The 23,687-nt window shown below is 42.3% G+C and overlaps 1 protein-coding gene across 1 annotated transcript in view; it reads right to left on the bottom strand.

The window, feature by feature from the left end:
* Window positions 1–20,383, bottom strand: part of ECEL1 (endothelin converting enzyme like 1) — a 135,965-nt gene extending 115,582 nt beyond the window's left edge. Inside the window, exon 1 of the mRNA XM_069727023.1 lies at window positions 20,225–20,383. The gene's annotated coding sequence lies outside the window, so the exon portion shown is untranslated. The remainder of the gene's footprint in view (window positions 1–20,224) is intronic.
* Window positions 20,384–23,687: the final 3,304 nt, after the last annotated feature.

Genomic DNA, 23,687 nt, shown 5'->3' on the forward strand with positions numbered 1-23,687 from the left:
CCAGTCAAATGGGGATAAAAAGTTCCACATTTTGCTGAATGGGTCCAAGCAGTCAGACCCCCACCAATCAATACGTTATCACTTATCCTGTGGAGAGGTGATTACTTTTTTCCACAGGAAACCCCCTGTAAGTGCATCTCCGCCGCTGTGTACAAAGCATTAAAACTCTAATGGAAATAAAGAATCTTCTAATTAATATCAGAGAGAACAAATGACCACCATACACAACACAATCCACTATACCAAGACCAATAATACCACAAACAGGAAGAAATACCATCACACCATGACCAGACCACATAGTGACCGAATAATACTACATACAAGGGACAAATACCGCCACACCATGACCAGATCACATATTACCACTACATAGTGACCGAATAATATGACATATTAGGGCAGCACGGTTCAGAGGTTAGCACTGCAGCCTTGCAGCGCTGGAGTCCTGGGTTCAAATCCCACCAAGGACAACATCTGCAATGAGTTTGTATGTTCCCCCCGTGTTTGCGGGAGTTTCCTCTGGGTAATCTGGTTCCCTCCCACATTTACAAAGACATACTGCTAGGGAATCTAGATTGTGAGACCCATCGGGGCCAGTGGCAAATAGGCCACAGTCAGACGGCTGTATAAATCGTAATGAGATCGAAACGCAGTGCACGGACTGGTCAGCAGCTCTCCCCACCCGAGCCTGACAGCTTCATGTATTTTTATGCAGCTGTCACACTCAGGTTGAGAGAGCCGCCGGCCAGTTAGTTTTTGGTTCAATTTACTCTGCTTTATAACCCTTCTAGAAAATTTCTTTGCTTACTATTAAATCATGCACTTGCATAACACTTTTGATTTTAGAATGATACATCAATTCGGACATGCACTTTCAGTGCAAATACACCACTTATCAGGTGTAAGAGATACATTTAATAATTTTTGCAGTTTCTATTGTTAAATCTGTTCACAGATCTATTAAGTATTCAACTGGCAACCAATGTATAATAGATAATGCACTTGAGCCACTAAACATGTGCTCCTGACATGCCAATAAATGCATGAATCTGAATGAAAGGGAAACTGTCATCAGCTCTGCCTGCTATAATTGGCCCCACTGCAGTGAGCTGATTGTAACGCCCTTCTTAAATATGTGCACCGCACTATCGCAGTCTAGCATATCATAAAAAACACTTTATTTTTATATATAACATATGATACGGATTCTGAGTCAGATTCATCATTTGCGAGTTATTAAAGTCACTTTTCTTTTTTTTGCATTGTGGTATTTGCTAATATTTTTTGTGGCAAATTTTTCAAAATAGTCCACTCAGTTAATGTGCCATATCAAAAATGCTCTTACATTTTTTCTTTAACTGCTTTTTTTTACTTTTCAAGATCAAAAATAGCAAATCTTTGGAAAATTTACCAAAGTTGCAAACTCCTCCAGAACCTTTCTCCAGGCAGAGACTGGAGTGAGATGCACCAAAAAATGCAACATTTGTAGAAGTCGAATTTCATGAATTTGGGTAAAACATCTAGAAAAGCAAAGTTGTTTTCGGAAAAACAAAAAAGATTTAAAAAAGAAAGGCAAATGAAAGTGAACCTGACAGCTGATACATGATGCCCAGTCCCTAGGAAGCAAGTAACAGGGACTGGCTGTATTATCTCAGCCAGGTATTTATGACTCTAAAAAGCTGCGGTGTTTCAGAGAAAATTCTACTTTAAAAGCTACAAGGGAATGAGATTGCACAGTAAACAAGCTGGACACGCAAGTCTCTGGTGGTTTACCCAACCACTGCCCTGGTGTGCCTACGTGTGAGTAAAGACCTGTCACTCTAGGGCAGTGGGCAGGGAGAAGTATGATTTTTCTTTGAAATGACACAGCCAATGTCTGATAAATGTTGCCCACGGTTTGGGCATCATGTATCATGTGTCAGGCTTTCTCTAAAAGTAGCAAAAAATGATGAATAAAAAAGACATTGAAAACGTGGAGCAAGTTCAGAGAAGAGCGACCAGGATGGCTAAAAAAAAGTCTAAGAGGAGACTTAATAGCTGTCTACAAACATCTGAAGGGATGTCACAGTGTAGAGGGATCATCCTTATTCTCATTTGCACATGGAAACACGAGAAGCAATGGAATAAAACTGAAAGGGAGACAATACAAATTAGATATTAGAAAAAACTTTTTGACAGTGAGGGTGATAAATGAGTGGAACAGGCTGCCACGAGAGATGGTGAGTTCTCCTTCAATAGAAGTCTTCAAACAGAGGTTGGACAGACATCTGTCTGGGATGATTTAGTGAACCCTGCATTGAGCAGGGGTTGGACACGATGACCCCGGAGGTCCCTTTCAACTCTAACCTTCTATGATTCTATGAATAAGAGCCAGAGATTTGGGGGTTGATTCATTAAAGCGTATGCCAGTGTTAATGAAGCGCTCACTGGAGTGCACTGATCTGAATCATGTGTGTTTGGTACTCAGCAGGTGCCACCACCAGAAATGAATGCTAGTTCCTACCAGTTGTAGAGTAAGTTATGCCCCTATAGTGGCGTAACTTATGATATATTTGACGGGCGAGTGTAACCGCATCCTGCTCCTCCCATGTTTCGCCATCTCCATGCATGTATTAGCATAGCTGCCTGGGACTGGCATGTAAGCACGAAAAGTCGCAATATTTGCATGAGTGGGCAAAGATATTGTGACTAATTCAGGTGTTCATGCCAGATTTCTGGTAAAAAAAAACCTTAATGAATCTTCCCCTCTATTTTAGGTATGCAGGGCATCAGTAGTGATGTAAAAAATATATCAGAATGGCGTTACTGTCACAAGATAACATCTATTTACAACAAGAAAACTTAATAACAGGTTCCCCCTTTAAACCATTACCTGTGAATTAGACAGAAAAGGAAGCACCATGAAGACCATGGAGAGGTTTGAAAGCAAGTGCATCTCTGACCGTATAACTTACCGAGAAACAGCTGACAAGTATAGGAGTCTAGAATACAATGTGCACTGCAGCATACAATGGTTCATATACAGATGTGTGAACTGTGTCTCTTATAATATTGGTGACTGTGGGCTGTGAAATGCTATGACAGGTAAAAAAATCTTTCTGGTGCCGTTATAAATGAATGGAGGTTATACTACTAGTTCATGGAAAACTGTCGTGAGGAGATATGTAAATCTCATTCATAGTCACAGTCAGCATAGATGCCATACCAGCAGTAAGTGCAGCAGAAAATGCTATACTTTATGGTTTCACCTGGCGACTGGCTAAAAACTGTACTTAGCCCTGCACACGGTGTCAGTTATGAGGCCATGAATTGTTCTTAGACAAGCGCCAAAGATTCGATCAAAAGGGCCCCAGACTGTTCTTCTAAGGATTCCGGCTGTTCTACACAATGTGGGATGACCGGCATAGAATAAAGTAGAGTCACAGCCTCATATCACTGATTTGTATCATTCCTAAATGTCTGACAGACAGTGAGCGCCAATCTGGACCAATCTGTATACATAAGAGTGCCTGAATGAGTATCGCTTGGCCTGTAGTATGTCAACCACCACATCATGCCTGAACATTGTTAACTTGAACCTTCATCATATAAATTCTAAGTAACTCTTTGTCCAATGATGTATCTCACAGCGACGGATACCTCTGGAGAGAGACACAATTCATACAAGGACCTGTAGAAGCGCTTGTGCACGAAATGGCCGTCGTCCCGTCTCTTCACTCTCCCGCTCCCTCGTGCACTCCTGCCGTTGCTGCACAAGTCTGTTATGGCATAAGTGCTAAATAAAGGACACAGATTTAGCTGAAGATACAGGGTGAGTGCCGCATTCTTTTTTTTTTTGTTTATACTGCTTAGACTGTGGATTTCTTATACAGAGCACCACCCACCGCATTTATGAGACCAAGTATATCCCATCCTATGAAGATCACATGTTAATTGTTTAACATATCATACAGCTATCGGTGCTGGTCACACTTACTGTTCTATTTGGACTTGTTTAATATAAGAGCGCAAAATGAGGTGAACTCAGCAGCAAGGCAAAAGTTCAAAAACTTTCTCATGCTACAGAGTTCCATGCCTGGTCAGGCGGGGAGGCTGCGCAGGCAGCTTTTCATTCATTACACAGTGATTTACAGTCGGGGCGGTAGCATTAGTACCACTCCCGGTTGCAAACTATTTAACCCCTTGAGATGGATTGCAGCGTGGGACTTGACTGTACGACGGACAGGTATGGGGTATTGTTGCTTTTTTATTTTTGATCTTTTACAGGAGAACGAGGGCTTCACTTGGATTGGGAGTGTAACAAAGATGGAAAACCTGTGTGTTTAATTATTTCACTAAAAGACTTTATTCTTAATGTGTGTGTATTTTTTTTAGCCCTTTCCTACTATTGGATTAATAATGGATAGGTGTCTTATTGACACCTATCCATTATTAGCCAGGCTTAATGTCACCTTACAATAGCAAGGTGACATTGCCCCTTATTACCCCATATGCCACCACTACAGGGCAATGGGAAGAGAGAGGCTAAGTGCCAGAATTGGTGCATCTTACAGATGCGCCTGTTCTGGGGTGGCTGGGGGCAGATGTTTTTAGCCGGGGGGGCAATAACAATGGTCCCTTTCTTGGCTAATAATATCTGCTCTCAGTCACTGGCTTTCCCTTTCTGGTGAAGAAAATTGCGCGGGAGCCCACGCAATTTTTTCCATGAATAAATTTGTTAATTTAACACATACATCTCCAAAATTTAATACATATATAGTACTAACATTATTAGTCAGGGACATATATAAATCTAACTGATATGCCATGGTTTACTGTATGCAAACCATGTGTTAGTTGTCGAGTTCCTGCCGCTGCACAGGGGGAATCTCGAACCATGTCTGCTGTGGTCTCCCATTCTCCTCCAGCTGCAGTGGAACCTGCTCAGCGGAGACGTCGGTCCCAGCGTCTGGTTCAGCCTGATACTGTGCGAATGGTTACTGTTGCCTTTCCAGGCTCTGCCCTTGTAGCCAGCACTGGTCAGCGGCGAGCAGGCTTTTCTGGGATTAAGTCCTGCTTTTCACACACTGAGCATGTCCACGGGAGGACCTCTCATTGGAGGTCGGGGGCCATGCGCTCAGGCCCTGTTGCAGCTTCTATTGGTCCACCAAGAAGGTCCTGAAGAGCTGCAACTATAAAAGGTTTGCATGGCTGCATGGCCATGCGCTAGTATCAAATGTGCTTGGCTTATGCCAGTGGATACTATACCACTCTTTACATATGTGGTTTGAGGCTGTAGCTTTGGGACTGTACTCAGGCAGACAACTAGCATCAGTGGGGGCAATTAGCCTTGGCTTAGCATCTGGTTCCTTCATGTGTGCGGTTAGCACAGAAGAGTTCCAGAGCAAGCACAACCCTTAGCTAGGGTAATAGTTTTGTGTACAGTGCGACTCTGTGAGTCAATAAAGATCGCTTCCAGTTCACACGGGGTGAAGCTTAACCTACGTGTGAGCTGAGCTCAGAGGTTATCCGCCGTTACTTTTGCTTCCTATCTATACTCGGTGCGTTCCACTAGCCCTAACACCATGTGTCATATCTAGTGTTGAGCGATACCGTCCGATACTTGAAAGTATCGGTATCGGATAGTATCGGCCGATACCCGAAAAGTATTGGATATCGCTGATACCAATATCCGATACCAATACAAGTCAATGGGACACCAAGTATCGGAAGGTATTCTGATGGTTCCCAGGGTCTGAAGGAGAGGAAACTCTCCTTCAGGCCCTGGGATCCATATTAATGTGTAAAATAAAGAATTAAAATAAAAAATATTGATATATTCACCTCTCCGGCGGCCCCTGGACATCACCGCGGGTAACCGGCAGGCTTCTTTGTTTAAAATGAGAGCGTTTAGGACCTGAGGAATGACGTCGCGGCTTCTGATTGGTCGCATGCCGCCCATGTGACCGCGACGCGACCAATCAGAAGCCGCAACGTCATTCCTCATGTCCTAAACGCGCTTATTCTAGGAATTTAGGACCTGAGGAATGACGTCGCGGCTTCTGATTGGTTGCGTCACGGTCACATGGGCGGCACGCGACCAATCAGAAGCCGCGACGTCATTCCTCAGGTCCTAAACGCGCTCATTTTAAACAAAGAAGCCTGCCGGTTACACCGCGGTGATGTCCAGGGGCCGCCGGAGAGGTGAATATATCAATATTTTTTATTTTAATTCTTTATTTTACACCTCACTATGGATCCGATACCGATACCCGATACCACAAAAGTATCGGATCTCAGTATCGGAATTCCGATACCGCAAGTATCGGCCGATACCCGATACTTGCGGTATCGGAATGCTCAACACTAGTCATATCCTAACGGCTTCTACAGAGGCGTAGCTAGGGTTTTGGCTCAGGGGGGGCGAAGCTTCTGAGTGGGCCCCTAACCAGGTAACCTTGATTACAAATCGGTGACGCACCCTAATAGAGAAGAACGTCAGCAGATGACCGCGCTGCTGCCGAAAATAATGTCTATACAAAGAGCAACACTGATATTACCGCCATATGGTCAGTGGTAGATACCAGCCCTACAGAACATATAACAGATCACAGCACAGTTACAGATAATGACTTACCGCTGATGTCCTTTCTGATGGAATCGTTCACTTTTCCCGTCTTTTCCATTTTGCCCAGACCGACATGACAACTTCCTCCAGCCAGGACTCGGCTGTAGAGATTACAACAAAGACACATTTACCTTCTCATATTCCAGCCCTATCACCATCTATCCCCAACCTGCACAAACTCCTTATCCTACTGGTACCCCAAATACTGAGCCGCTGCTGCCGTATGCGTCCCTATTACTACACCTGATACTCCAACACTGAGCCGCTGCTGCCGTATGTGACCCTATTACTACACCTGATGTCCCAATACTGAGCGGCTGTTGCCGTATGTGTCCCTATTACTACACCTGATACCCCAACACTGAGCCGCTGCTGCCGTATGTGTCCCTATTACTGCACCAGATACCCCAATACTGAGCCGCTGCTGCTGTATGTGTCCCTATTACTGCCCCTGATACCCCAATACTGAGCCGCTGCTGCCGTATGTGTCCCTATTACTGCACCTGATACCCCAATACTGAGCCGCTGCTGCCGTATGTAACCTTATTACTGGACCTGCTGTGTGGAACTGTGTGCCTCTAGATGGTAAAACAACCCTCTAGAATATAGTAATGCCGGGTGTAAATGCCCTAGAAAACAGTGCCCACATTGCGCCCCTAGAAAGTAATATGGCCTTGGGTGCCCCTTTGATAGTCACAGTAACCTGAGTTACAATATAAGAATAAGTGCCCACTTTACATTTAATAAAGTCCCGAGTCTCCCCCTGTACAACTCCCCTATACACAGTGTGATGCCCCCTCACTGTATATACTGACCCCTTAATATCCCCCAAACTGGCTCCAACACTATATGATGGTCCCATCACTGTAATCTCCACATTGAATGATGGCCTCTTAGATAGCCTTGATATAGCATAATACACCAGATAGTCCTCAATATGGTATAATACATTCCCCAGAGGCCTCCATATAGTATCATGCACTCCCCATAGGAAGACTATATAGTATAATGCAGCTCCCCATAGGCAGCCTCTATATGGAAGGCTGTAAATCTGTCCACAATCCCCTCTGCAAGGCATAAAAATTACCTCTAATTATACTCACAAATGGCGCTCACCAAGGCATAGCTGGTCTTGACTTAAGATTGCCATCCTCCATTACTGCTTCATCTGGATGACACGTCCTACGTCATCCACACAGTGTGACCCATCACGCTCCTGTGCAGGCGCACTTCTCTCTGGGCTGCTGAAAGGAGAGCCAAGTACTGTTAAGCGTATGCGCTGGGAAAGGCGAAAGGGCGCTGATGACCTGGAAATAAAGCTGCCGCATGCGCACTACAATACTGTGCTCTGAATTCAGTAGGGCAAAGAGAAGTGCGCCTGCACAGGAGTACGATAGAGGACACTGACTGCATGATGTAGGATGCATCTTCCACATGAAGCGGGACAGCGATCACAAGAAGAGGGTAGGCGTCTGATTAAGACTAGAGACGCCCAGACCGCGCCATCCGTGAGTATAATAAAAGCTCTTTTTTGTGCCTTGCATAGAGGATTGGGGACATATAGAGCATTCTAGAACACTATGTGAGGGCGTACAGATGCTGACCAGACCTTATACGGTGACAGGCTCCCTTTATTCTGTAAGCCACATGTAAAAGCCATCCTGCAAGATTCCAGCCGCTCGCAAACTTAAAAAATAACCATTCTCCTTCTCGTAAGCTAATCTGCAGGGTCCAATCGGATGAGTGTCTATGGTCCCTGCTCAGTCCCTCCTCTGACCCCACAAGTGCCGTCCTCCTGCGTTTACCGACGTCTCCTATGTCATCCAGTCTGTTGCGCTGTGCAGCTCCTGTTCCCTCCTGTGCAGGTGTGAGAGACGGACAGACAGTGGATGACATAGGAGACGTCAGCCATGTCAATCAAGGCTGGAGAGACGGTGAATCAGATATATCTTTTTATGCTTTGGTCTGCCTACATATTATAAATGTCATTTGCCAAGATACCTGTCAATCCACATATCAGTCTTTCAGTGTTATGTCAGCCAAGAAATGTTCCAAAACCTAGTCTGTGTATAGTCCCACCTACAGATCTGATATACATTTGTGCTATAGTAAACACATGAATTAAATTATATGTGCCAAGACACTTATCCATCACTGTCAGTTTTCAGTGTCTGTCCAGCTTGCAGGTTAAACAAGACATACAAGTTTAAGCCCCTTTATTGCTTTATATACTGTGCCTGTGTGTATTCAAGGCAACAGATCAGACATAGCACCTAGTAAATGACATGTGCCAGAGCACTCATCAGTCCACATGCTGTGTGCAGCGTGTCCTCTGGTCCTGGGTGCTGCTCCTTGGCTCTCAGGCTCCTCCTAATCAGATGCAGACATGTGGAGATAGTGAGTCCCCTGTGTCCCGGCTGCTGCTGGAGCTGTTCACTTCTCTGCAGCAGGGAGCTTTGAAGGAGGGCGCGCTCAGCCAGGATTGGGTGAGTGACTTCCCCTTCCCCCTCTCCTCCACAGACAGTGCAGAAGAGCGGTCACATGACTCACTCCCTGCACTCTGATTGGAGGCCTTCTCTTCCTTCTCTCTGACTCCCAGTATGATTGTGTTTGTACTGTGCATGTTACTTTAGATACATGTGCAGTACAAATGCAAGGGAAATAAAATATAATCATTGACCGGAGGCAGGGGCCCTTAACACTGGCCGTGACTGTAGCGTAGCTCCGGGTGGGCCCCCTCAGAGCGCAGGGCCCGGGGCGACCAACCCCTCTGCCCCCCTGGTAGCTACGCTACTGGGCTTCTACAATGATTTTACAGAAGCTGACAATTGAATTATCGGCTATTCTGCTACCTAACTATCTATGAAATATAAATATATATATATGTGTGTCAATGACATATATATATATATATACTGCTCAAAAAATAAAGGGAACACTTAAACAACAGAATATAACTCCAAGTAAATCAAACTTATGTGAAATCAAACTGTCAACTTAGGAAGCAACACTGGCAATCAATTTCTCATGCTGTTGTGCAAATGGAATATACAACAGATGGAAATTATTGACAATTATCAAGACACACTGAATAAAGGAGTGGTTCTGCAGGTGGAGACCACAGACCACATCTCAGTACCAATGCTTTCTGGCTGATGTTTTGGTCGCTTTTGAATGTTGGTTGTGCTTTCACACTCGTGGTAGCATGAGACGGAATCTACAACCCACACACTTTGGCTCAGGTAGAGCAGCTCATCCAGGATAGCACATCAATGCGAGCTGTGGAAAGAAGGTTTGCTGTGTCTGTCAGCGTAGTCTCCAGAGGCTGGAGGTGCTAGCAGGAGACAGGCCAGTACACGAGGAGATGTGGAGGGGGCTGTAGGAGGGCAACAACCCAGCAGTAGGACCGCTACCTCAGCCTTTGTGCAAGGGGGAACAGGAAGAGCGCTGCCAGAGCCCTCCAAAATGACCTCCAGCAGGCCACAAATGTGCATATGTCTGCACAAATGGTTAGAAACCGACTCCATGAGGATGGTCTGAGTGCCGATGTCCACAGATGGGGGTTGTGCTCACAGCTCAACACCGTGCAGGATGCTTGCCATTTGCCACAGAACACCAGGATTGGCAAATTCGCCACTGGCGTCCTGTACTCTTCACAGATGAAAGCAGCTTCACACTGACCACATTTGACAGACGTGACAGAGTCTGGAGATGCCATGGAGAACGATCTGCTGCCTGCAACATCCTTCAGCATGGCTGGTTTGGCAGTGGGTCAGCAATGGTGTGGGGTGGCATTTCTTTGGAGGGCCGCACAGCCCTCCATGTGCTCACCAGAGGTAGCCATTAGGTACTGAGATGAGATCCTCAGACCCCTTGTGAGACCATATGCTGGTGCGGTTGGCCCCGGGTTCCTCCTAATGCAGGACAATGCCAGACCTCATGTGGCTGGAGTGTGTCAGCAGTTGCTGCAAGATGAAGGCATTGAAGCTATGGACTGGCCCCTTGTTCCCTTGACCTGAATCCGATTGAACACAGCTGGGACATCTTGGACAACGTCATGTTACACCACAGACTGTCCAGGTGATGGCGGATGCTTTAGTCCTGGTCTGGGAGGAGATCCCTCAGAAGACCATCCACCGCCTCATCAAGAGCATGCCCAGGCATTGTAGGGAGATCATACAGGCACATGGAGGCCACACACACTACTGAGCATCATTTCCTTGTCTTGAGGCATTGTCACTGAATTTGGATCAGCCTGTAACTTACTTTTCCACTTTGATTTTGAGCATCATTCCAACTCCAGACCTCCTTGGGATATAAGTTGTGATTTACGTTGATCATTTTTAGGTTTTATTGTTCTCAACTAGTGTTGAGCGATACCGTCCGATACTTGAAAGTATCGGTATCGGATAGTATCGGCCGATACCCGAAAAATATCGGATATCGCCGATACCGATATCCGATACCAATACAAGTCAATGGGACATCAAGTATCGGAATGTATCCTCATGGATCCCAGGGTCTGAAGGAGAGGAAACTCTCCTTCAGGCCCTGGGATCCATATTAAAGTGTAAAATAAAGAATTAAAATAAAAAATATTGTTATATTCACCTCTCCGGCGGCCCCTGGACATCAGCGGGAGGATCCGGCGTCCGGCACGGCTTCTTTCTTCAAAATGCGCGCCTTTAGGACCTGTGGAATGACGTCCCGGCTTCTGATTGGTCGGGTGCCGCCCATGTGACCGCCACGCGACCAATCAGAAGCCGCGACGTCATTCCTCAGGTCCTAAAAGGCGCTCATTCTAGGACTTTAGCTGAGGAATGACGTCGCGGCTTCTGATTGGTCGCGTGGCGGTCACATGGGCGGCACGCGACCAATCAGAAGCCGGGACGTCATACCACAGGTCCTAAAGGCGCGCATTTTGAAGAAAGAAGCCGTGCCGGACGCCGGTTCCTCGCGCAGATGTCCAGGGGCCGCCGGAGAGGTGAATATAACAATATTTTTTATTTTAATTCTTTATTTTACACTTCCGATACCGATACCCGATATCACAAAAATATCGGATCTCGGTATCGGAATTCCGATACCGCAAGTATTGGCCGATACCCGATACTTGCGGTATCGGAATGCTCAACACTATTCTCAACACATTCCACTATGTAATGAATAGTGATGAGCGAATACACTCATTACTCGAGATTTCTCGAGCACACTCGGGGGTCCTCCGAGTATTTTTTAGTGCTCGGAGATTTAGTTTTTCTTGCCGCAGCTGAATGATTTACATCTGTTAGCCAGCATAAGTACATGTGGGGATTCCCTAACAACCAGCAACCCCCACATGTACTTTTGTTGGCTAACAGATGTAAATCATTCAGCTTCGGCAAGAAAAACTAAATCTCCGAGCACTGAAAAATACTCAGAGGACCCCCGAGCGTGCTCGAGAAATCTCGAGTAACGAGTATATTCGCTCATCACTAGTAATGAATAAAGATTTACAACTGGAATATTTCATTCAGTGATATCTAGGAGGTGGGATTTTACTGTTCTCTTTATTTTTTTGAGCAGTGTATATAGATAAATATATACACCTATACTATGTGTATACATTTAATTTATCTATTCTATTTTAACCTGTCAGTGTGATTTTACATTACAGCGCCCTGAATTGCTAGCTTTTCTAAAGGACACCAGTGCATATTTCTAGAAAGTCACACCCATGGTCCATGTGTAATCTGTTTTTTTCTCGCACCCATAGACTTGCATTGGCGAGTCTCAGCCGTAATACGGTGCAAGTCACAGCATGCTGCGATTTCTCTCTCACGTATAATACGCACGAGAAAGAAACGGATGATGGGAGCTTCCCCATAGATTAACATTGGTCTGAGTGCTATGCGAATTTTTTATCGCATAGCACTGGTCCGTATTCCTCTCCAGTTTGACTCAGGCCTAGGGGATAAATTGAGACATTTACTATTAAAGATTATTAAGGATTACTTTTGTTTCTATTGATTTCTTTTGAAAATCCACATAATCAGAAAAAACCTTTGGAGTGATAGACCAGAAAAAGATATATTCTCATTGGTACTTTTCATGTGACAGATCAGTGTTGATGGCATTCCTAATGTGCAGAGCATCTTACACTTGGATTTATGGTTGCATTCTACATGCAATAAAGCTATGCGACAATGTTTTATAGCTTTAATGCGTTGTGTCCTGTGTGTGGAATGTGATGTGTTTAATGCGGTCATTTGCACAAAAAGTTTCATTATCATGTTGCAAATAACTAACTCACGCTAATAAAAGTCAGTGTTTGGAAAGGTGGGTAATACAATGAAAGGTTTAGGCAAACTAAAAGATCATCTTGCTCATTTGTTGGTTGATCGGCAGCTTGTTTACACCGAACAATTATCAGGAACGAGCTGAGAGCCTAAATAAGTATATAAGTATTTAATTATTTTACTCATATCTCGTACCAGTCATCTAGGAATAGATCAAGACTACGTAAGAGTAAGGTAAGGAATGTTCCTTAGGTTAATCAGGACTAGAAAAATGGTATTAGATTCCATTGTGTTGGCTTCGGCGGTAACGTCACGTCGACAGCGAGTATCATTGCTGTATCTTTTCACTGAGCTCACTGGCCAGGCCAAGGTAGACAGCTTGAGCTGCCAAGCTCGGTGATTGGCTACAGCGGTGATGCTCAATGTCAAAAGGAGGTCACTGGTTCAGACCTGAGCAGTGGCATTAAGCTGGTGCTGGACCTGGGGAGGGTGCGGACATTCTCTGTTTGTTAGTTTAAGTATTTTACAATGTTTGGGGTCCATTTTCCTGCGGTGGAAAACCCCTTTACCTCAGGTAAATGTAATCAATACCACTATTCTCGTCCTGCTTAATGTAAGAAACATACCTACATCCTCATAATGCAGACATAGATGTACAGTATATTCCTTACCTTACTCTTACGTAATCTTGGCTTGATCTATTGCCAGATGAGTGTTGTGAGATCATCAGCTATAAAAAGCATGAGCTTGTCATATTCTGTAGGGAGTTTGTTACACTACATGTGTCTGTATTTGGCCACTGGATGGCTGTGATGTAGAAGAATAAGTGTTTTGCTTGCAAGTTGTAATAATGTGTTTGCATGATGATAATTTGGAGTACTTAACAAAATTGATAGCAAGATATTGCAGAGCCATTAAAATCTGTAGCTATGAGAATTTGTTTTGTCTGTTAGGTGACCACAGCGTCAACGTGTACCTAGATGTTGCACTTATACCAACATATGTTCTGGCTCATTTCTTTGTTTTTTTTCTTTAGTTTTTTTTTTGTACTTTGTACATACAGGAACATGGCTGTTGGGCTTGGGTCATCCTCTTCTCCCATCTACATTGAGGTCTGCTGACAATGATTGAGGCTTAGTATTATAGATAGGACCATCCCGATTGGGTACACCTTGTCGCATTGAAATAGCTTTTATGCTTTTTTTGATCACAACAGCATGAACTAAATACCCTGTGTTATCTACATGTACTATTACATTTTATTTACTTACTGCAGGTTATATGCTCATTTTGTTTTTAGGTTTTGAGAATCTGTTCAGTAGACATATACCTAACACATTATTACACAGATGAAGAGCGACATAAAAATGATTTCCTATTGGAGTTGTGGAAACTTTGGAAAATGTAGGGATTGCATGAATAAAACCAGGGACTTGTGCAGTCATAGTATAACATCCAATGGTGCAATGGTGTTGGACTTTTGCTAATTACTTCCAGTTCTTCCATCCCAAGTTAGTATTTTTCAGTTTCATATATAGATATAAGAGGTTATAGTCACACCCGGCCCTGAAGTCTATGGATGGTGTAAATACCCCTATGGCCCATATCAGAAGGCTAATACCACTAAAGTCCTGTGATAGTTGTGATCCCTATTTTAGATTTTGCTCCGGAGCCCATCAGCTTGAAGTTTTATCACTGGTGATCATGCAGTACTGAGCGCCTTCATGATTACTGCAAGCATTCTGAAAGCTCAGGGACCAATGTTCTACTGTTTGACCAATTTCACTTATGAAGAGCTGTGCAATTTATTCCTAATGCCATTTTACTGAGCAGATCTGACATTCCAGTCCCAAGGGCTACCACAGACTTTAATGAATGAGGTATTAATAGGAAATGTATGCACACATTCTAATAATGAAGTCAAAAGACTGCAATATTGACAGAGGTCTTATGATGGCTCTTTTGGAACAACAAACAGCAACTATAAGCCATATTCATAAGAATACTCTGTGAACTGTCTTCCTTTTTTTAATTTCTTGACAAGGGCAAAGAGGGGAGAGGAATACTTGCATATAGATTACATAGACATCAATGATCTCTTCGGAGCAACATAAGAGACACAAACTTGTGCTGTAGGGAGATGGGTCGAAAAAAGCAGAAGAAGTTAAGCATGTTCTGCTTGTCTACTGTGCTTTCAAATATTCTTTGGAACGCATTGATATACAATGTACATGGGAGGTAATTCATTGGGGTCAGGGCATAGGTTCCACAAGAGAAATGTTACCTCACAGGCTCTACAGATGTTCCTCCCACAAATCACATCTGGTCCTCAACAACTATTGTTTTCTCTGTCTGTCATTCCAGGCCCTGACTTGCATTCATTAGTTACGGCCAATGAGGCCAGTTGAGACAGAGACCATGTAGGCCTGAAACAAATTGCAGTTATAGTGTTTCATTAAATTCTGGCATGTTTTATTATATGCCACTTGTGCTGTATGAAGTTTGGATTTTAATATGAAGAACATAATTAACGGTGTGCTGGCTACTGTTTGGAAGTTCATGTCCACTGCATCACCCTAGACTCTGGAGGAGGCTTCCTGGACACATGTGAGCTAAAGTAATGGACATAGTTTTCTAAGTCAACATGCCCTGAACCTCCGAAGCCTGGTTGTTGCAGTGGGGGGTGCCGGGACAGGTAAATGGAGAAGTGAGAGTTATTATTTTTATTATTATTAGTTTTTTTCTTTTTTTTTACATGTTACGTTTGTTATGCTCTGTGGTCTGGAGAGACTGTAAGGGGCAATCAATTTGCAGAGAAAAAAATTGCTGCTGATCAAATTTTCCTTTAAAAACCTTCCGATTTAGTAAATTTAAATGTCTCCAGATCCGCTCATCTCTAGTGTAGCCATAACATACAGCAAACCATAGAAATAAGGCACAAATGAGTAGGTGAAGCTCAATTATTACACATTATTTATATGGCTGATGTAAAAATCTGATTACTTTAAGTTTTATGGCTGATCTTCCCACCTTCATAATAAAAATATGATAGTAGCATTGTGCCATTTGAGCCTATTAACTAAAGATGTCAGTATAATGGAACTAAAGATCTTTCTGCTGAAAGTTATAATAGCCTACGTTTAGTGATTATCTGCAGGATCCGTAGGCATCCAATTGCTGGGAACCCCAATCATTCTAAAAATGGGCTTTGCTCCTTTCATTTTCTATGGGATTGTTAGAAAAAGCTTAGTGTTATGTAAAGGTGAGAACCTTAAAAGTTGTGAATAACCATTTAAAGAGGTTGTCCCCTTTCCGAAAATATTTGTCACCAGTTGCACTTTCACCATGTCCAGCGCTGAGTCTCTGCCACTGCTCCTAGTTGTTCGTTATTGGCTATGGTGCTGACATCATGTCGGTAGCCAATCAGTGAGCCCAGTGATCTTCTGGTGTAGACAAAACACCTCCTTTAGATCTGCTGAGCAAACTGATTGGCTGCCGCGCTGTCGACAGGACATCAATACTGCAGCCAATACCAGACAAGACCTGAAAAGTCCTTGAAACAAAAATGTTTACATTCTTGGGGAAATATACCGGACAATCCTTCTTCATGTTGAGTGGTTATAGTGGGGGATGGAGATAATGAGAGAGGAAAAATATTACAAGAAAAGGAATAAAAACTTGTCAGATGACTCTTCTCTTACTATGAAGATCTAATCTACATGCTATTGGCATCATAATGTAAGGTCACATATGGCTGGTCTCGGGGCTGGGCGTTCTTCCCCGTAGCCCAGGCGTGCTCTCCATAGACCCGGTCACAGGCAGTCTGGCTGAGCTGACTAGAGCTGTGCACAGCCCTGATTTATATCAGTAATAATACTCTCACATCATTTCACTTTATGCTGTTCCTGTTCCTCCTATAAATATGTAACGTTCCCGAGCACTCGCACCGAAATAGAATAACCTCATGGCCCTTCCCAAGAAGACAGAGCGGCGGGTGGCTGCCAGAATATCAATGTGAGGTCTTCTTGAGAGGGTTAATGAAAATTAACCTTAACCCATTACGTTCTGCAGGATAATGGACCATTGCATTAGTGTACATCTAATATGTATACACTTATAGAGCTTTCCCCATAAGTTTCTGTACCTTCAGAGCAAAATGTAATCAGTGTGGAAATAATTCGTATACATATTTGCCATAGGTGCAACTGAAAATGTGAAATGATATTTGCAGCTTTGTGTCTTTATTAAATTAATTGTATGGAATGTTCCCTTTGTTCCTACTGGTTGGAGTTTTATTGGTAGTAATAATGTGAATTTCTCTTTTAGGGACATCTTCAAATAAAAGATTTTTCAGGGGATTACAAGAAAATCAATAATACAAGAAGTGAGAACAAGTGACACATATATTACAAGTAATGAGTCGAAGTCAACAATGGTTTATTTAAATGGCTGAGCTTGGAAGAGTTTGTGCAGGGTATTCTAATATAAAAACATATAGTTTTCATTAAAAATCATTTTATTGTTGACCACCATGCCCCTAAGTATATTTCCAAGAAATAGGTGGTGAGGAATTATTTATCAGTGTAATAGTGCCTCCTTTATTCTAAAGATTTACGATGGGAGTCTGGACTTTTGCTGGTAATACATCATTCGCTGGATTTGGGGAAAGCTAATGGTAATGCAATCTTTACTTTTTATGTTGCAGTATTTGCCTTTGGATTTAAGGGCTTATGGCCAATTCTAATAAAATGATAAGACTGGGATTGGGAAACATGGTTTTTATTAATTCTTTGTCTCCCACACAGGGAAAGGCAGAAGGAAGATCATTTCACTTTGACTACGTGACATGTTACAGTTAGTGCATTGTCCTCAACCAAAGAAAAGCTAAAGTAACAACGAGACAAGTATTTTTCATATTCAGAAAAGCTGAAAACTGGGAAAAAAAAGTTAGTGGATTTTTGGAAATAGCACAAGACTTATTCTCCTTTATTGTAATCTGTTTCTTCTCTGTATAGATAGAATTAAGGTAAGTGGACATAGATCTGATGTGCACAATGGGGATGACTACCATTATACCTTTACGTTAAGCATACTAGTCAATTGTGGCAATTTGCACACATGGAGTGATTATCTGGTCAAAAATATAGTATATTTAAGCTGTGAATCAAATGTAAAGATACTTTATAATATGGAATTGTGTGCATAACTTTTGGATTAGTGACTGTCGGATGCTTTCTGCATATTGACCACAGGGACCAAGCTCTTGTCTGCTCCTTTTCCTTGCACTGAAGTATAGTAGACTTTCCCCCTCACAGGGAGTTAATATTTCCTTGCATTTCATCACTCCCCCACATCATGAAATCTCATTGGTTTGATAGGATTTGTGCACATATTTTACATAATTGTTAAATCGATATTATGTCAGAACGCTTAGAGGGACTCTACGGTAGATCAATGTCAGCAACCTGTTGAAGTCTGTATCACTACATGCCAGGAGATTGGCTGATTGTAGGTAGTTTGTGATTGAGGTTGTCCTTCATTAGGCTACCTACCTTGTGATTTACTTACAGATTTACCTATTCATGGATATAGCTGCTGTTTTTATAAGCTATTCACTCAGAAGGTTTGGGTTTAGGGACACTTTTAAAGAGGACATACATTTTTCTTATTTCAGTCAACAGAATTGAAATCTTCAGTGGGATCAGTGTTAGCTCATTCTCATAATGGGAGATGCTGGTTAGTTGACGTTTTCTATATTCACAAGACATCCTGCCTATTACCTCAATAAGTAGGGGTGATCTTACTTATGTCACTATTTTTGGTTAAATTCGTTGGCTGAATATTTAGTCCACTAGTGGCACCGCCTGTCAAAATGTGTGACGCTTACTCTTCAATGACCATGGCTTTATACAACTTGTAGGGACATTGGCTAAAAGAGTAAATGAGAAATCAATATTTTAGCCTGCCAGCTTGGGAAGTAAATGTTCATTCCCCTGAGTTCCCATCCAACATTTCACATCTCACAGAAGGTTGAAGGAGCAATGTATAATACCTTTACACAACGCCTGGAGTCAGACAAGCAATAACTTTATTCAGGGTTCAACTATGTTTAATTCCTCTCTAGGAACCGCAAAGCGCCCGTTTACCCAACGGACAGCACAACCATTATTTCTTGTAAAGAATAACATGAATTTATATGACAGCAATTTATCCATTTCCCAAAAAGCAAATGCTGCATACTGATCCTTCTATTGTGGAGACTGGCGAGGAACTAGATATGAGAAAGGGCTTGCCCTGTCCCTATACCTAAATTCTACGGTTATACTGGTAATATAAAAAGTATATACATACATATTATATATATGGGATCCGCTGGTAACATAGTAATAAAAATAGCTTTTCATGAATTATATTTTATAATTTTATAATTATATATATATACTTTATATATGATACAGTTAAAGAAAAGCTATTTTTACTACTATGTTACCAGCAGACCTCATTGCACCTTTCTTTTTAAGAAAATACTTACATTTTCTTTCTGCCTTTTTTTGCTAAGTTCCAGGGTACTTACTGGTGGTTCCAGATTAAAGGTAAAACCCTAGCAATACAGGGTGCCCATACTGAAGCTACAATCATGGAATGAAGAAAAAGTTTTTGCTCACCCCCACCGTGTCTCATGCACTAGTTTACGCAGTGAGTTCAACCATTGCTGATGGCTCAGATCTCATTAAATAATACGTTTATATATCTTGTACAATGAGATCACAGGGTCCTTAGTTTTAAGCGTTATAAAGATCGGCCATAAGTAACTCCAATATCTGTTATACTTCTGCTGTAGCTATCCTGAAACTTTTCATATGCAAAACACTGACTTTATTCCGTTAGCATCCACATTGTAACCTCAGTGTATAATGTCCTTCACGATCATCAGTGGTCACCGCCTGCACTCGTATAGGACACTAATTATGGTATCTAGCTTCCTGGATGGAAAATTCAATATCAGACCTGAGGAATGCTTCTGGCTTGTCATCTATAGCTTGGACTCAGAGACTAGAAAGCAATACATCTTATTACAAGGATGTAACATATCCTTTATTGGGCTGAGTGTATAAATAACATGGATGACCATATATACCCTACATATCTTTCGATGATGGATAAAACTGCACTTACATATAGCTGATGCTACTTGTTAAACTACAGAGTACTTGGCTCTATAGAGATATTGCTCCATGTCTGATGCCAGCTTTCTCTGAAATACTAAATGGTGACTTGAGATAAGACCTATCGCAGAAGTCGGATATCGCAGACAGGATTAAAAGTTATCACTTACCCTGGTACAAGTGATGGTGTCAGGTAGCTCCCTCTCCAGCACTGGTGCTGATGCTGTGCTGAGTCTGTGGAAGGCACTAGTGTTCCATGCAGACTGTATGGGCAGCTGCGCGCTACACCCTGCTGTACCTGTCACTACACTGTCTTTGTGTGCTGTGCTGCAGCACATAGGAGCCTTGGGATCATAGTAGAGAAGTGGAGGGGAGGGGGACATAGGGGGGTGGGACAATGTCGGCACATAACTCACTTTCTGTCACTGCAGTCTATAGCAGCACTAAAGCAGATTATTCTTATTATTCCCATTATGCTAATCCCTGTTTGTAGGCTCCAAGTAGTCTTACCTCATATCCCAACCTTGGGGAATGACTTGTTTTTTAAGAAGGGCATCAGCTGAGACGTTAATGCACTAAGGAGCATCTGATCTCACTAGAGCTGAGCTGGTTAATAATGCTATATTATTGTTAGCCTCCACCATTCAGCATCTAAATAGTTGCTAAAAAAACGATCAATGACCCCAATCTAGTAGTTTTAGAATATATTATTGATATACTTTTCTAGACCATGAATTTAAATGTAAAATGAATGGCGTGATGACACTGTGTTACGTTTTTTAATATGGTTTTTATGTCTTCATTGCTGTCGTGAAATACATTTCTATGTATGAAATACACAAAAAAAACTTTGTTCTTTCATAATTTATACCTTGCACAGTATATCACAAATATAATAATCATCTAAAGTCTAGATTCTAGACCATAAGTAAACTTTTCCAATATCTGTGCATGGGGAATTCATTCTTCCAAACTTTTAGAGCTCAATGTTTTATGTTAGGAGTCAATTTCATAAATTGCACAAGCAATAAATTGTGCCCTTTTCATACATAGCGAATGACGACCATCAATTTCTGCCAGTGACAATAAAATCCAACATCAGGACCATGATCATCCATTGTGTGCATTCAATGAGAATAATCAAGCTGCCTCTTTTGTTCTGCTTTGTCCAATATAATTTCCGTTAATGGGAACATAAAGAAAAACATTCTTCCTCCCACAATTATTGTAAATAATTAGGCTAATGAAGCCTCTTGCTGAGAGGTTCCTTGTCTCTCATCATCTTTTCTTATTTCCACATCCTGTATCTCTTCCCGCTTGCCTGCTGCTGTGAAGAGAGACAAGTAACCTTGCAACTTGGCCACCTGGGTTTCTTCTACCCAAGAGGCTCAAAGGTCTCCTTTTCTGAGCGTAGTAAAAGGTTACTCACTCCCATGATGACATTGTACAGAAGGGAAGACAGGGAGAACGGAACTTTTCTTCTTCAAAGTCTAGCTAGCAGCACACAAGTACGGCAGGAAGTTATTGTGCCATTTCAGATGGCAGTATTTTCAGAATTTGCCATATGATAGCTCATGGACTAACCTAGAATACTCTCTTTCCTTGGATTTCCAAAAGTTTATTCAATAAAAAATGTCTTTAAGTTTTTGTTTTTTTTCACCATAACTAGATGTTGATTAAAAATGTTTTTTCCTGTACACTTTTCCTCTCTTCAGTCTTGGCTTTGGCTAAAGTAACCAACTTAGGATACGTTCACATTTGCGTTGTTGGGCGCAGCGTCGGCGACGCATACCGACGCATGTGTCACGCGCCCCTATCTTTAACATGGGGGGCGCATGGACATGCGCCGGTATGCGTTGTATTGCGTTTTACTACTTGTAGCGTTTTCCCTGCGCCAAAATTCCTGATCTGTAGGTTCTTATGACAACGCATGCATCGCAAAATGCTGCATTGTGTACATGCGTTGTTGGTTGCGTCGCGTCGCCGACGCTGCGCCCAACAATGCAAATGTGAACGTAGCCTTACAGAGAAACTTCTGGTGTCTGTCTTTCAGCTTATCTCTATTTAAATGAAAGATGCAAGATGCAATACCACATACAACCTGTGAGACGTTTTTCTACATCCCCCTAATTTAAGTCCTTTTTATCCTCTTCATTCTTGCCTGACCATTTACAGAAAGACAGTCCTGCAGCTGCACTATTTTCTCCAAGCATTTGGTGGGATCTGCAAAAAAAAACAGGATGTTAATCCAGTTCTGTAATTCGGTCATGTTGGATAAGGAAAGCAAAAAGGCTTTTCTCATCCAAAGTCTTTCATCAGTTCCTTACAATTACCTGTACTGTACAGTACCAGGAGTGTGTAATAAACTGGGTGAGAATTTTACTGACACATGGCAGTACCATTCAAGCTATACATTGTTTTGTTACCAATGTTAGGGGGTCCTGTGGCTGATTATTCTTATTATCCCCATTGAAAAGATTGCAAGGTCTCCTTGTACTTTAACTTACTGCTATACAGTAACAGCCTTGTTGATATCTTAGCACTTTTTTTCCAGAATAATTGCTCATTTAGGCACAATCTTTCAAAATGTTCTACCACCTAACTTTTAACAATGCAAGCATTGTATAATAGTAAAGTTAATAATTTGCTTTCTGCTAAAATGAAAACCTCCAGAACGATAAGTTGGTATATTCACTGTACATGTACATGGGGAATAATACTAGTTCTTGCTTTTGTTTGATGTTTATCCTGTATTTTTCACCAGTTTTCTGCTGGCTCTATCTTTAATTTTTAGTTGCTGGGTGGACACTAGCTGATATCTTCCATTCAGAGCACACACAGACATGAGAGTTCCCGCTCTTCTGTCTCTATGTAGCACATGAACGCAGCAACAACATGAATAACATTATACAGTAGAGCAGTACTGAGCAGTGTAACTAACAGGGCTGCCACCAGGAATTTCAGGGCCCCATACCGGCAAAATGTATGAGCCACCTTGAGACTCCGCTCAGGCAACTCCCCAGCTCTGCATCCACCCCTCGAACCTTCCACTGTCCAACCGCTCACTCTTGGAAAAACTCCACTTCTGCACCACATCCTAATTAATCACACATTAACAGTTCCCAACGAACATCATATCAATACATAACCATCAGCTTTTGTTTTGGCCAAAAGATTTTTTAAGCCGTCACCACAACAAAGTAGACTTTTTTGGCAAGGCCTACTCTACTCTAACCTATTAAACATTCTTCAAATATTCAATGCTCTTTTTAGGTATATTTTTCTTTATTTTTCTTTAAGGGAATGTGTTGCATACATTTTTTAAAATGACCAATAATACCACATACAAGGGGCAAATACCATCACACCGTGGCCGTACCTCATATTATTACCACATCGTGACCGAATAATACCACATGCAAGGAAGAAATACCGCCACACCATGGCCGAACCAAATATTACTACCACATAGTGGCCGAATACCACATACAAGGAACATATACCGCCACACTATGACCAGACCACATATTACCACCACATAGTGACCAAATAATGCTACATACAAGGAACAAATGCCACCACACTATGACCAGACAACATCTTTCCAACACATAGTAAATGAATAATACCACA

The sequence above is a fragment of the Ranitomeya imitator genome, chromosome 5 (genome assembly GCF_032444005.1).
Source record: "Ranitomeya imitator isolate aRanImi1 chromosome 5, aRanImi1.pri, whole genome shotgun sequence".
In the NCBI taxonomy this organism is placed as follows: Eukaryota; Metazoa; Chordata; class Amphibia; order Anura; family Dendrobatidae; genus Ranitomeya; species Ranitomeya imitator.